Source organism: Ursus maritimus, unplaced genomic scaffold, assembly GCF_017311325.1.
Source record: "Ursus maritimus isolate PB19 unplaced genomic scaffold, ASM1731132v1 scaffold_18, whole genome shotgun sequence".
NCBI classification, from domain to species: domain Eukaryota; kingdom Metazoa; phylum Chordata; class Mammalia; order Carnivora; family Ursidae; genus Ursus; species Ursus maritimus.
The window spans coordinates 12,960,377-12,973,104 of NW_024424230.1; the positions used below are offsets into that span (position 1 = coordinate 12,960,377).

Sequence of the window (12,728 nt, forward strand, 5' to 3'; positions counted from 1 at the left end):
GCTCTCTTTCAGATTTTAAAAGAAAGGGGAAAACAAATCCTGAAAAAACAGGGGAAGTAGATTCTAGAATTTCACTGGCCTCGAGATGGCAGTCCACCTTCTCAGTTTGAAATAAGAAGAGCTGAAAGGCAGAGCATGTAAGGGACCAATCCCGGACCGGATCTCAAGGCTTGCGTCCCAACTGCAGCATCCTGTTTGCCCAGGGTGCTGTGCTCTGAGGGCGAGGTGACCAGAACCGAGGTCACTTCTCACTTCCTCCTCCTCAGCAGGTGCACAGTGAATGGTCAGCCTCTCCACGAAAGAATTACGGATTCATTGAAAAGCTGTCAGATGACCGGGGCAGCCTCTCTTCTTCCCTTTTTATCAAGTTATGTCATTGCCCTTCCTGAGGCTGCTGTTTGTTCCAGAAGGGAAGAGGTTGTCTTCTCCTTCAGCTGCCTTCCCTACCCTAAATTGCGCCATGTTCCAGTTCCCTGTGTTACATAAATTACTGAATGAGTGGCGTGAGTGTTTCAGTGTGATGCCCAGGGGGCTCCGAGCCCTCTGATGGTGAACCATGTGCCTACCTGCCCACTCCTCCCTCGCTTTCATCATCAGTCCATAATAGTAACACTTGCCTGACTGGCTGAGAGGGCTCCTAGGAAAAGTGATTATTTCTGTTGGTATCTTTAAAATGTGCAGAACACGGTATTTTTTATTATGAACAATTTCAGGCAAACAGGAAATATGGAGAATAAGATAGCAAATGCCTGTGTGTTGTCATTTTGTCCTATCTTCATGCCATATGTGCTTTAGATCTTCCTACCTACCTGTAAAAAAGAGACGGAGATAAAGCACTTCCCAGTCTCATTTCCCTTCTCCCTTCAAAGCTTCAATTTAAATTTGATGCTTATTATTACCATGAGCGATTGCATCTTTTACACATACGTATCCATAGACAGTATGTATATTTTTAAATGTTTTTAAACTTTAAGTGATACCATTGGGTTTGTGTTCTGCATTATACACACAAGATTAATCTGTTGAGAAAGATGTACCCCTACCTCATCCATGTTCTATGCTGCATAGTATTCAATCAAAAGAAGAACATTAAAATTGTTTCTAACTTTTAAAATGCCCTTTTGAGGGATATTATAGTTGTTCTAACTTTGTGACATCACAGACAATGCTACAACATGCATGTGTGCTTTGCACGCATGTGAAAGAGTTTCTCTTGGGTGTGTGTGTGTGTGTGTGTGTGTGTTTACCATATTTTAAGAAGATTTTTTTATAGAGGTGCCTGGCTGACTCCGTTGGTAGAGCATGTGACTTTTGACCTTGGGGTTGTGAGTTGGAGCCCCACATTGGGTGTAGAGATTACTTAAAAATAAAATCTTTTTTAAAAAAGATTTTATTTACTTATTTGAGAGACAGAGCATGAGCTGGGAGGGGCAGAGGGAAAGGGAGAAGCAGGCTTCCCACTGAACAGGGAGCCCAGGGCAGGGCTCCATCCCAGGACCCTGAGCCATCCAGGTGCCCCAAAATAAAATCTTAAAAAAAAAAAAAAGTATTTTGTTTTTTGTTTTTTTATAGCAAATGTTACAGTTAGTCTCTTTCTACCTCACCCTGATCTCATCCCTTCTCAAAGGTATAAATGCAGATGTGCAGTTTCTGGGTCTGAGGGCAGAAACGTCATCAACTTTGGTAGACGTTGCCAGATTGCTCTCCAGCAATGTGGGAGGGTTCTCCTTGCTCTGTGTCATCTTCAACTTGGCATCATCAGGCTTTTATGTGTTGCTTATCTGATAGATTGTAAAGGTATCTTGCTGTGGTATTGGTTTATACTTCTCTGATTCCTGGTGAGGTTCTGCTTTTCATTGGTGATTGGTTTTTTTTTTTCTACATATTTCTACATATTGCCACGTTGTAGACTTTGATCATTTTTTTTTGTAGTGGATTGTTTTTTTATCCTGGATATAAAAAAGAAATTCCAGTACAGTTAACATATCGTGTTATATTGGTTTCAGGTATATAGTATAGTGATTCAACACTCCTATACATTACTCAGTGCTCATCATCGTAAGTGTACTCTTTACTCCCCTTCATTTGTTTCCCCCATCTTCCCACTCACCTCTCCTCTCCTCTCCTCAATCTGTTCTCTGTAGTCAGGAGTCTCTTTTTTGGTTTGTCTCTTTTTTTCTTTGTTCATTTTTTTTGTTTCTTAAATTCCACACATGAGTGAAACCACATGGTATTTGCCTTCCTCTGACTGACTTATTTCATTTAGCATTATACTGTCTAGATCCACCCATGTTGTTGCAAGTGGCAAGATTTCATTCTTTATTTATGGCTGAGTGATATTCCATTGTGTAGAATATGTATATATTTACACACACATACACACACACACACACACCACATCTTCTTTATCCATTCACCTATCGATTGGCATGTGCTTCCATAATTTGGCTATGGTAAATAATGCACTAAACATAAGGGTGCATATATCTTCTTGAATTAGTGTTTTCATATTCTCTGGGTAAATACCCAGTAGTGGAATTACTGGATTATGTGGTAATTCTTTTTTTAATTTTTTGAGGAGCCTCCATACTGTTTTCCACAGTGACTGCAGCAGTTCACATCCCCACCAATGGTGCACAAGAGTTCCTTTTTTTCCCACATCCTTGTCAACGCTTGTTTCTTGTGTTTTTTGACCTTAGCCATTCTGACAGGTGTGAGGGGTTATCTCATTGTGGTTCTGATTTGCGTTTTCCTGACAGTGAGTGATGTTGAGCTTCTTTTCATGGGTCTGTTGGCCATCTGTATGTCTTCCTTGGAAAAATGTCTGTTCATGTCTCCTGCCCATTTTTAAATCACATTGCTTGTTTTTTTGGTGTCGAGTTGTGTAAGTTCTTTATATATGTTGGATACTAACCCTTTTTTGGATATGTTATTTGTAAATATCTTCTCCCATTCTGTAGGTTACCTTTTAGTTTTGTTGATTGTTTTGTTTGCTCTGCAGAAGCCTTTTATTTTGATGTTGTCCCAACTGGATTTTATTTTTTTTTAATCTTCTATCTCTCAGTCTGTTTCTTGTCTTTTAAGCTTTGTCTTTTGGTGTCTTTTGTCACAGGAGTTTTAAAATCAAATTCATCACCACTTTTTCCTGTCTTTTTTTTTCCCCCATTATATCATTCCCTAGCCTGAGATTATAAAAATAGTGACTGTATTTTTTTCTAAACATTTTAAAGTTAACTATAATTCCCTTGGAACTCATTTGTGGATATAGTGTGAATCTGAGTCTATTTTTTTCCCATATGAATAACCAGTTGTCCCAAACCATCTATTAAATAGTTCAGCCCTTTCCCACAGTCTTATAATGCTACCTCTGTCTCATCCCAAGTTCTGATACATGGAGAGACTCTCTCTATTGCATTGGTGTAGTTACCTATATCTGCCCCAATCCTAATGTATCTGAATTATAAGGCTTTAATTAGTGTCTTAATATCTAGTAGGATAAGTGCCCACCTTATACTTCTTCAATATTGTTTTGGCTATTTTCTTACCTTATGTGAATTTTTAAAACAGCTAAAAATGTCCATGTAAATGCTTTCTGGGATTTTAATATGAATTACATTAAATTTATGTATTAACTTAAATGGAATTAATATTGATGTTGAATCTTCAACTTTCTGAGTGTGATATATATCTCTGTTTATTTAGGTCTTATGACTTTCAGTGATGTTTGATAATTTGCTCTGATTTATCCTAGGTTTGTCATAGTCTATTGCTATTGCTAATGGAATCTTTTAAAAATTACATTTTCTAATTGATCGTTGCTGATAAGGATGTCATGAGTGTTTGTATATTAATCTTGTCTTCGGTGTTCTTGCCAGACTCTCTTATTACTTATAATTGTTTGTAGTTTCTTTTGGATTCTCTTATGTAGACAGTCTTATCATCTGCAAATAATGCTTCTTTTGTTTCTCCATTTCTAATTCTTATTTCTCTTACTCCTTGTTCTTGCTTTATTGCATCAGCTCTGTATCTCACACAATGATGAATGGAGGGGTGCTGGAGAAAGCATATTTGTCTAGTTTCTGACTTTAAAGGAAATGTGTCCCTAAAGTTTGTTGTAGGTTCTTCATAGAAACTATTTCTTAAACTTCCTTCTCTTCTTGGTTGGCTAGGTATTACATTGCATTTTAAAATTGTGAAGGGGTGTTAAATTTCATTAAGCACTTTTCTGCATCTGTTGACATGATTATATAGTTTTTCCTTTTTAATCTGTAAGCGTGCTGAATGACATTAGCCAATGTTAAATCTTCCTTGAGCTTCTAGGATAAACCCTACTAGATCATCACAAATACACACACACGCACATCACACATTAATCATGTGATAAATATGATTTATGTGATACATCATATATGTCAGATTAAAAACATATTTTTAAAGAAATAGTACATATTTATACACACACCACACTGCTGGATATGTTTGCCGATATTTTATTTAGGATTTTTGCACTGATATTTTGAACTGAGATTGACTTGCTGCTTTCCTTTTTTGTACTGTCAGTCTATTTCTAAGATCCAGCTCTAGACTGAACTTATAAAAATACATTCAGAAGCATTTGCTGTTTCTCTATTTTTTGTGTGTCAATTTTGGTAACATATTTTTCTAGGAGATTTTTTATTTCATCTGTTTTTAGATTTATTGCTTTAAGGCAGAGAACAGAATTCTCATACGTAAAAGAATAATTACTGTATTCAGTTATGGGTTTTGTTATGCTTAATTGTGTTTATTTCTGCCTTCTTTCATTTCTCTTACTCATTTTTGTTGAATATCTGCCTATCTTATTAGTCTTTTCAAAAAGTCAACCTTTGTTTTCTCCCTACTCTATATTGTTTCTTTGTTTTTACTTTATTGATTTGTTGTTATTACTACTGTTGCCTTCCTACTACTTTATCTATTTGTGGAAAAAGCATTTTCTTCCATTTTCTTTATTTTATTGTTCTTTGTCTTCTTAATTTTAAGTTTTTCTTGTTTTCTGATACTACATTTAATGCTATACATTCCTTCTACTGAAATCTAGGGTTTCAACTATTGTTCAGTTCTAAATGTTTTGTTACTTTCATTTCTATTTCATATTAATAACTTAGTAATATGTTTTTGAAATTTCAAATGTACTTGGGCTTGGTGGCTGTGGTTTTGTTATTGATCTCAACTTTTATTGTATTTTGGTTGATGACTGTGGTCTGAATGTTAGCAGTTCTTTGAAATTTGTTGGGACTTGCTCTGTGGCCTAGAATCTGGTCAGTTTTTATAAACATTTCATGTGTATTCTTTATTGGGTGGAGGGTTCTCTTTCCATATCCATTAGATGAAGTTTGTAATATACATTTTATAATCTTCTGTATTTTTTTGTACTTTATAGCTTGGTCTATTGATTTCGTGAGATGCGTGCTAAAATCGCTCACTATAATTTTGAATTGTTACATTCATAGAATTAACTCAGTTTTTGCAATATATATATACTTGAGACTGTACTGTTAGGTATATAGCAGGATTCCTGGTGAATATCCTTTTATCATTAGGCAATGACCCTCATTATTCCCCCGCAAATGCTGTTGGCTCTGAAGTCTATTTGATTGGATTCATTTATTCATTCAATTAAAAGAAATACTTATTGAATATTTATTATTTGCGGGGACACTTATTATTTGAATGCGTTATTTTATGTGTATCCCTGCTGTGACATCATGTTTTAGGCTTCTCTCTTGTAAACAGCTAGAGTTTTACAAAATTCAGTGTGAAGATTTCTGCCTTTTAATGGATTAGTTTAAGCCATTTACGTTGATTTTTATAACTCATATATTTGGAATTCACTAGGAACTCAAGTGTTTTCTATATGCCGTGCTCCTTCTTCATTTAATATTTTTTCCTATTCTGTCTTTTATTAGATGACTTGAGTTTTCCTGTTGATTTTGCTTTCCTTTCCTTGTGTCTACTCCTTGCTCCTTGAGCAGTGGTAGGCCCCCTGGCCATGGCCATCACACTTAGGGTCTAGCCTGAATCCCAAGCCCAGGTGGATAGGTTCTGTGAAGACAGAGGAGACAGAGGACCTACTCAGGAGTGATTTCTCCAAGAAGACTTCTGAGCTGCCAGCATTTGTAAAGGATCCAGCTCTCAATGAAGCTAACCTGAGCAATATGAAGGCCCCTTTGGATATTCTGGTGCCTGATTCTGTGAAGGGGAAAGGGAAGGAAGAGCAGAAGAAATTGCAGGAGAAGGAATAAATGGATTAAAAGATGAAAGGGCTAGCTGAAGGCCAAGGTTTTCCCAGTAGCCCAGTGAATGGCAAGAAGATCATGATCCTCTTGTAGCACCTGACACCTGGGACTGAGGATGTCACTGGGCTATCAGCCTGGTCCCTACCTGGCTACAGCTGCAGGTACCTCAGATTGAGGATAGGATCAGTTTTGGCGTGGCTGTCTAGCAGGAGGTGTGTGAGCTGATGACCACCCCTCAGCCCGAGCTGGAAGCCTCCCACACTCCAGTCTCCAAGGATTCCTCTGAATGGGGCAGTGTAGCCAAGCAGTCCCATTGGTGCGATGATCTACAGCTCGTGTGCGAGCTGGATGCGGCAGAGTCGCAGGACCTTGGCTGGTGGTCGTGGAGATCCATCATGTTCAAGAAGCTCAGGAAGCCCAGGGGAGAAACAAAGGAATGATGTATTCAGAGCCCTCCCTTTCATTATGTGAGGAGCTCAGCAGATACATTCCTGCCTCTAACTGGAGCTCCAGACTTTCCCCATCTTCCCCCTCTTGAGCTTTCTCCCTCACCTTGTATCTCAGGCATGATAAATGTGGTTATACCACTAAAAAAAAGATTGCTGTTTTCCTCTTGATTCGTAGTGTAGGTGATTTGTTTTGTTATTTTAGCTGTTATCCTTAAACCTTAAAAATTGTATTTGAGTTAACAGAGTCTAAAATTAAAGTTTATCTGTATCTCTGTTTGCTTCCAAAATAATAGACTCCTTAGAACTTTTTAATGACGCTTTCTCTCTCATGTTCTGATATGACACCATTGGATATTTTATCACCTATCATTTTGTTTCTATCTTTTTGTCCCCAACCATTTTTTTTCTTTTTACAAATCTACTTTTCAAAATTTATTAAAATATATGCCATTTTATTTACACTGTAGTTAGGAGCATGAGATCTAGAAGCAAACTGCCTGAATTTGAATCCCAATTTTATTGTAAATCACTTAGAATTGTGCCTGGTATTCAGTAAAGTACAGAGTAAGCCCTCAGTAAATGTTACTGATGTTGCTTCTTGGATTCTCTTACCCTTTTTTCAGTTCAAATACTTCTTACATCTTGGGATAGTTATTTCATCAAGGACTTGAGAATATTAAACTATCTTTCTCAGTCTCTATCTGAAAATACCTTTAATTTACCCTCAGTCTTGAATAATAATTTTCTAGGTATAGAGTTCTATGTAGATATGTTTCCTCGGCATTTGAAATCATTGAATTCCTTCATTGCCTTCCTGCACCTATCATTGATGAGATGGAGTTGGTGCTAGTCTGTCGTTTGCTTAGATGTGTCTATTTTTTTTCTCTCTAATTGCTTTACAGATTTTTTTTTCTTTTTGTTCTTGTCTTTGATGATCTGCAGTTTCACCACAATCCCATCTGATTTTCAATATGCTTCTTAAATCTAAAGAGTCCTAATATTCCTCAATTCTGAAGAATTCTCAAACATAATCTCTGAATATTGTCTCTCCCCAGTTGCCTTTGTTACAGCTTCTTTAGCCCGCTGTTACATGTGTGTTAGACCTTGGTATTCTTTTCTTCATGTCTCTTAACCATTTTTTTTTTTTTATATTTCCCACATCTCTATTTTCCTGTGGTTGATTTTTTTCTTCATCTCCTCCTACCCTCTCCATTCCTGTCCTCCTAAGGTAAGCAACGTAAACATCTGGCATTCATCCTTCCACACATTTCTTGAAGCTCATATAAACAAATGGTACATATATATCCATATAAATTCAATGTGTTTTGGTTTTGTTTGCAAAAAAAAAATCCAGTCATACCATATGCGTTACTTCATAACCTGTCTTGCTCTTTTAGTAACATATTTAGGATATCCTTCCAGATAAGTAGATACAAATTTAACCAGTTTTTAAAAATAGCTAAGTAAATTCTAAGGTATGGCTATTATATGGTTTATTGAGCTGTTCCACTCTTGGTGAACACTTAAGTTATTTTCAGTTTTATGTCTCCATAAACATTGTAGACAAAAACATCCTTATACATATTTACTTATGTGCTGTTTCCTTAATTTCTGTGGGAACAAATTCTACCCTACCCTGCTTTGCCCAGTCCCCCTCCTAAAGAACATCACTTTCTATATTTTAGCTTTTTCTTCTGACTGACATACATACATATGTATATATACGTATGTGTGTGTGTGTGTGTGTGTGTGTGTGTGTGTATCATCAGTAATCTGTTGGTTCGACTTATTTTCTTGGTGACATCCTTTCTGCAAACTTCCATTTTCTTTTTATCTGAAATTTCTCCAGGCCTGCTTACACCTGTAATGCTGTGATATCTCTTATTCTAGAACTTTCCATTGCCTTTCTTCTGAGTTGAATCCCCTTTCGTGATTTACCCCATTGCTTGAGAGAGCACACCCTCCAGCAGGTTATCAGAATTAAAACCCAGTGCAGTGCGGAGGCCCTCAGTATGTCTTTTTCTTGATCCACTTGGCCCAGTCTGGAAGCATTGCTCTCTATGCCTGGGTCCCAGCTGTCTGCTCCCTTCACCACATCATCACTCTATACCTTAGTCTTATGTGGGATTGCATAAAATTCTCTTTTTTCCACTAACTCATTTTTGTGGTTCCCAGCCTGCATAGCCTAGCAAAAATGGACCCACAAGAGATATATATCCACATTTTGAATGTCTCTAAAGGTCTTTATTCTCTCTTCTCACTTGATGCCTTGTCTGTCTTGCACAAGGAAATCTAAGTCAAAAATAAATTTTCTTCTAAAGTTTGAAGATGTTGCTCTTATGTATGCTAACTCCCAGTATTGTGGTTAGAAGACTAAACCCATTCTCATTCTTGATGCTTTGTACCTGATTTTTTTTTCTTTTTCCCTAGAACTTGTAGAATCTTGCCTTTTCCCCAGGATTCTAAATTTCACAGTAATTTTCCTCATTATGAATCTATTTTCACTTATCGTACTGAGCACTCAATGTGTTCCTTCAATCTGCTGATATTTGCTTCTCTCTATTAGCTCCAGTTTTTCTTTCCAGAACTCCTATTATTTGGGTGTTGTACTTTCTAGACCAGTCCTCTGATTTTCTCACATTTTCTTTCCTGTTTTCTGTCTCTTTTTCATTTTACTCTTTTGGGGGGCAATTTCTTAAGCTTCAGCTTCCAACCTGTCTATTCGGTTTTCTTTTTTGTTATTGTTTTAAATTTCCTCTTTTCATCTATAAATAGTTGGGTTGTTTTTTTAAAAGCATTCTGTTCTGTTTTCATGTGTGGGACATTCTCTTAGCTTTCTGAGAAAAAAAAAATGTATTCTCTTTTGAAATTTTCTTCTCCCTTCATGATCTCTGTTTCCTCCCCATTACCTTTTCCTCTTTGTCTGTTTGAACTCTGTTTTTCATGTAGGTGCTCTCCTTGCATGTCTGGTAATCCTTGGCTGTCTGCCTTTATTCAAGAATGAAGAACTAATAAGCTTATTAGAAGCCCTGAGGATGTGTGAGGGGCTGGCTAACTTTGAGCATCAATATGAAATAATATGTTTATGCCATTTGTTGGGGAACTCCTAAAGTCAACCCCTAACAAAGGGGAGTATTGGGGATGGTCAGAATTTCTAGAAAACACTCTTCCAAACTCTCACACGGAGGGTAAAGGTCTTCCTGTGAGAGCTGAGAGCTTCAGGGAGGAATAAGACTGGAGGGGTCAGCATTCAGAATACAACTTTCTGTTTTGTTTGATGGATGGCATCCCACAATCCAGAAATCCTCTCTCCAGAGACAAACCTCCAGTTTTACCCATTGGAATAGAGGGTGCTGCCCAAAAGGATGGAGTTGAGAAGGGGACCTGAGATCTGGAAATATAATTGGTTCTTAAAAATCTTTCACTCCATTCTCCTTATTTTAGTCACCTTTCTCCTCTTCTCCCTTCCCAGTTCCAGGCATAACTAATGCTATCTGTTCCTGGACCTTTGGAACATCTGCTGGTTGGCTCCTAACGTTCCCTATTCCTGGTTTAGAATTCAGCTTCCTTTGATCTGCTAGTTCTATTGCTGTTTGTCCATCTGTTTTCCATCTTCCAAAATCTTGTTACTATTATCTCTTCACCTCTTCTCCTTACCCTTGTGGGTTTATGTCTTTCAAATAGCTGTTTTCCTGAGTTTTAGTGAGGATTAATGTGAAACCAACATTAGACATGTGTGTTCAATTCTCCATTTTTATTTAGAAGTCCTTTGTTACATTTTAGTTGATTTCCTCAAATCTATTCTTCTTCTAGTTCACTAGTTCTATGTTTGTGTTATTCTACTATCTAACTTTTCCACAGAGTTCTTTTAAATAGGGTTTTTTAATTGTATTTTGTTTTATTTTTTTTCAAATCTGCCTATTTTCATTTTCATTTACTCCTTTTATTTCATTATGGTTTTTAGTCTTTCTTATACCACTTTAATAATTTTAAGCAATCTTATTTTGTAATCCATTTCAGAGTCTAGTATTTTTCTAGTTTTTAGGATTTTTGTTTTTCAAAATTTCCCTTTATAACTGTCCCTTATGGTAGTTTATTTCCGTGTGTGTGTGTGTGTTTTGGCAAGTTCATCTCACACAGATTTCTTTTCTATGGGAATCTTGAGTCCTGAGTTGTGACATTGTCCCTACATGGTGGCCACATACTTGTTTTTTCTAGTGATCTAAGGGATTTCAATGGTCCTAGATTGTGTTTATGTTCATTTCTCATCATGGGACTCCTACACCTAGATGTATAGATAGTGTAAATTCTGATCCTACAGCTGAATATGGTTCTTCATGTTTAGGGTTTTGATTTTACAAAGGTGTCCTAAGCTCTGAATATAAGGCAGTTTTCTGCCCTTCGTCTTTGGCCTAATGGGCAGAGTGGTTTTAGTTTCTTTTTCATGGATAAGGTGACTTGTTAAGTCTTTGAGATTTATGAACAGGGCTCAGTTCTGGCCCCCCTGCCTCATACAGGACCAAGGCCATGCCCCTTCATGAGCATTAGAATCTAATCACGATCCCCAGATCTCTAGGGGCATTTTTGTAAATCTGAAACTCTCTTTGGATATCATGGAGTCAACTTTTTGTTAAAGCGAGACAGAGGGAGATAGAGAGAGAGGAGCAGAGGAAGAGGGACAAGCAGACTCTGCACTGAGCATGGAGCCCAATGCATGGCTGGATCCCACAACCCTGAGATCATGACCTGAGTCAAAATCAAGAGTTGGACACCCAACTGACTGAGCCACCCAGGCACCCCTCTGGTTTCAGTTTTTTTTTTTTTTTTAAAGATTTTATTTATTTATTTGACAGAGATAGAGACAGCCAGCGAGAGAGGGAACACAAGCAGGGGGAGTGGGAGAGGAAGAAACAGGCTCATAGCGGAGGAGCCGGATGTGGGGCTCGATCCCGTAACGCCGGGATCACGCCCTGAGCCGAAGGCAGACGCTTTAACCGCTGTGCCACCCAGGCGCCCCTGGTTTCAGTTTTTATCCTCATCCCTGTATCCTGTGCTTCTTTCCCTTCCTTCCTTTTCTTCTTAGCTCAGCTCTGTGATGTTTTCTTAAGAATTTCACATCTTTGTAGTGGGAAGAGACCCACAGGATCAGCCCAATGTTTGCTGTCTTGCTGGAAATTAACACTCACATCCACTATTGAGCTAAATGTAGAACATACTAAACAAAAGCTGGAGTCAAATGTAGAGGGTCATGGATTGCCAGAGATCGAAAGGTTCTTGGAGACTACTTCATCCAACCCTAGCATTTTATTTAAGGAAACTCGGGCTCAAAACTGATGAAACCACTTGCCCACAGACACTTGGCCAGTTGTGAAAAGGCTGGGGATAGAGCTCAAAGGGTGGCCACTTTTTTGCTCACCACATCACAGGGAGGAGCACCGTCATCTAGCACTAGCACTTGTCTGGTTGCAAGACACCTTGATCTGATGATTGTGACTTAAATCACTGGAAGATTTTGGGAAAGCCACATAGACCATTGTGTTTCTCTTGTCTTATTTTTATCTTCTGGAATGGAAAGTAATAATGCTTGTAGGATCACTTAAGTTGTTTATTCCAATCCCAATTTTGTTTTCTACTTTTATTTTTTCAGAGAACAATATCTTTTTCTCTTTTTCCTTTTTCTTTCCTTTGGGGCCCAGTTCAGGTTTTTATCTTCTTCCAGAAACCTTCCCTGAAGTCCGAAGTCCAGAGAGGGTTTTTCTCTTCTCTGACTCCTTTTAAAATTGTCATTTGAACTTCACAGTTGGTACCATATTATGAATATTTCTGACCCTGTTTAATTACTGAATATGTATGTACTTTCCCCAACTAAATTGTGATGGCTAGTTTGTAAAAATCATACTTATGCATCTTTATCATTTCCCAAAGTGGTTTTATTGGTTAATTGATGAGGAAACAACTTAGATGAAATATGTTCTCTGAGACAGAGCCTGGGCTTGGTGTCAGG

General features: G+C 37.7%; 1 protein-coding gene and 1 pseudogene across 2 annotated transcripts in view; both read left to right on the top strand.

Annotated features, from left to right (window-relative positions):
• Nucleotides 1-12,728, top strand: part of BCL2 (BCL2 apoptosis regulator) — a 168,535-nt gene that overhangs the window by 73,766 nt on the left and 82,041 nt on the right. The window lies entirely within an intron of this gene.
• LOC103675862 lies at nt 6,029-9,674 on the top strand (annotated as a pseudogene).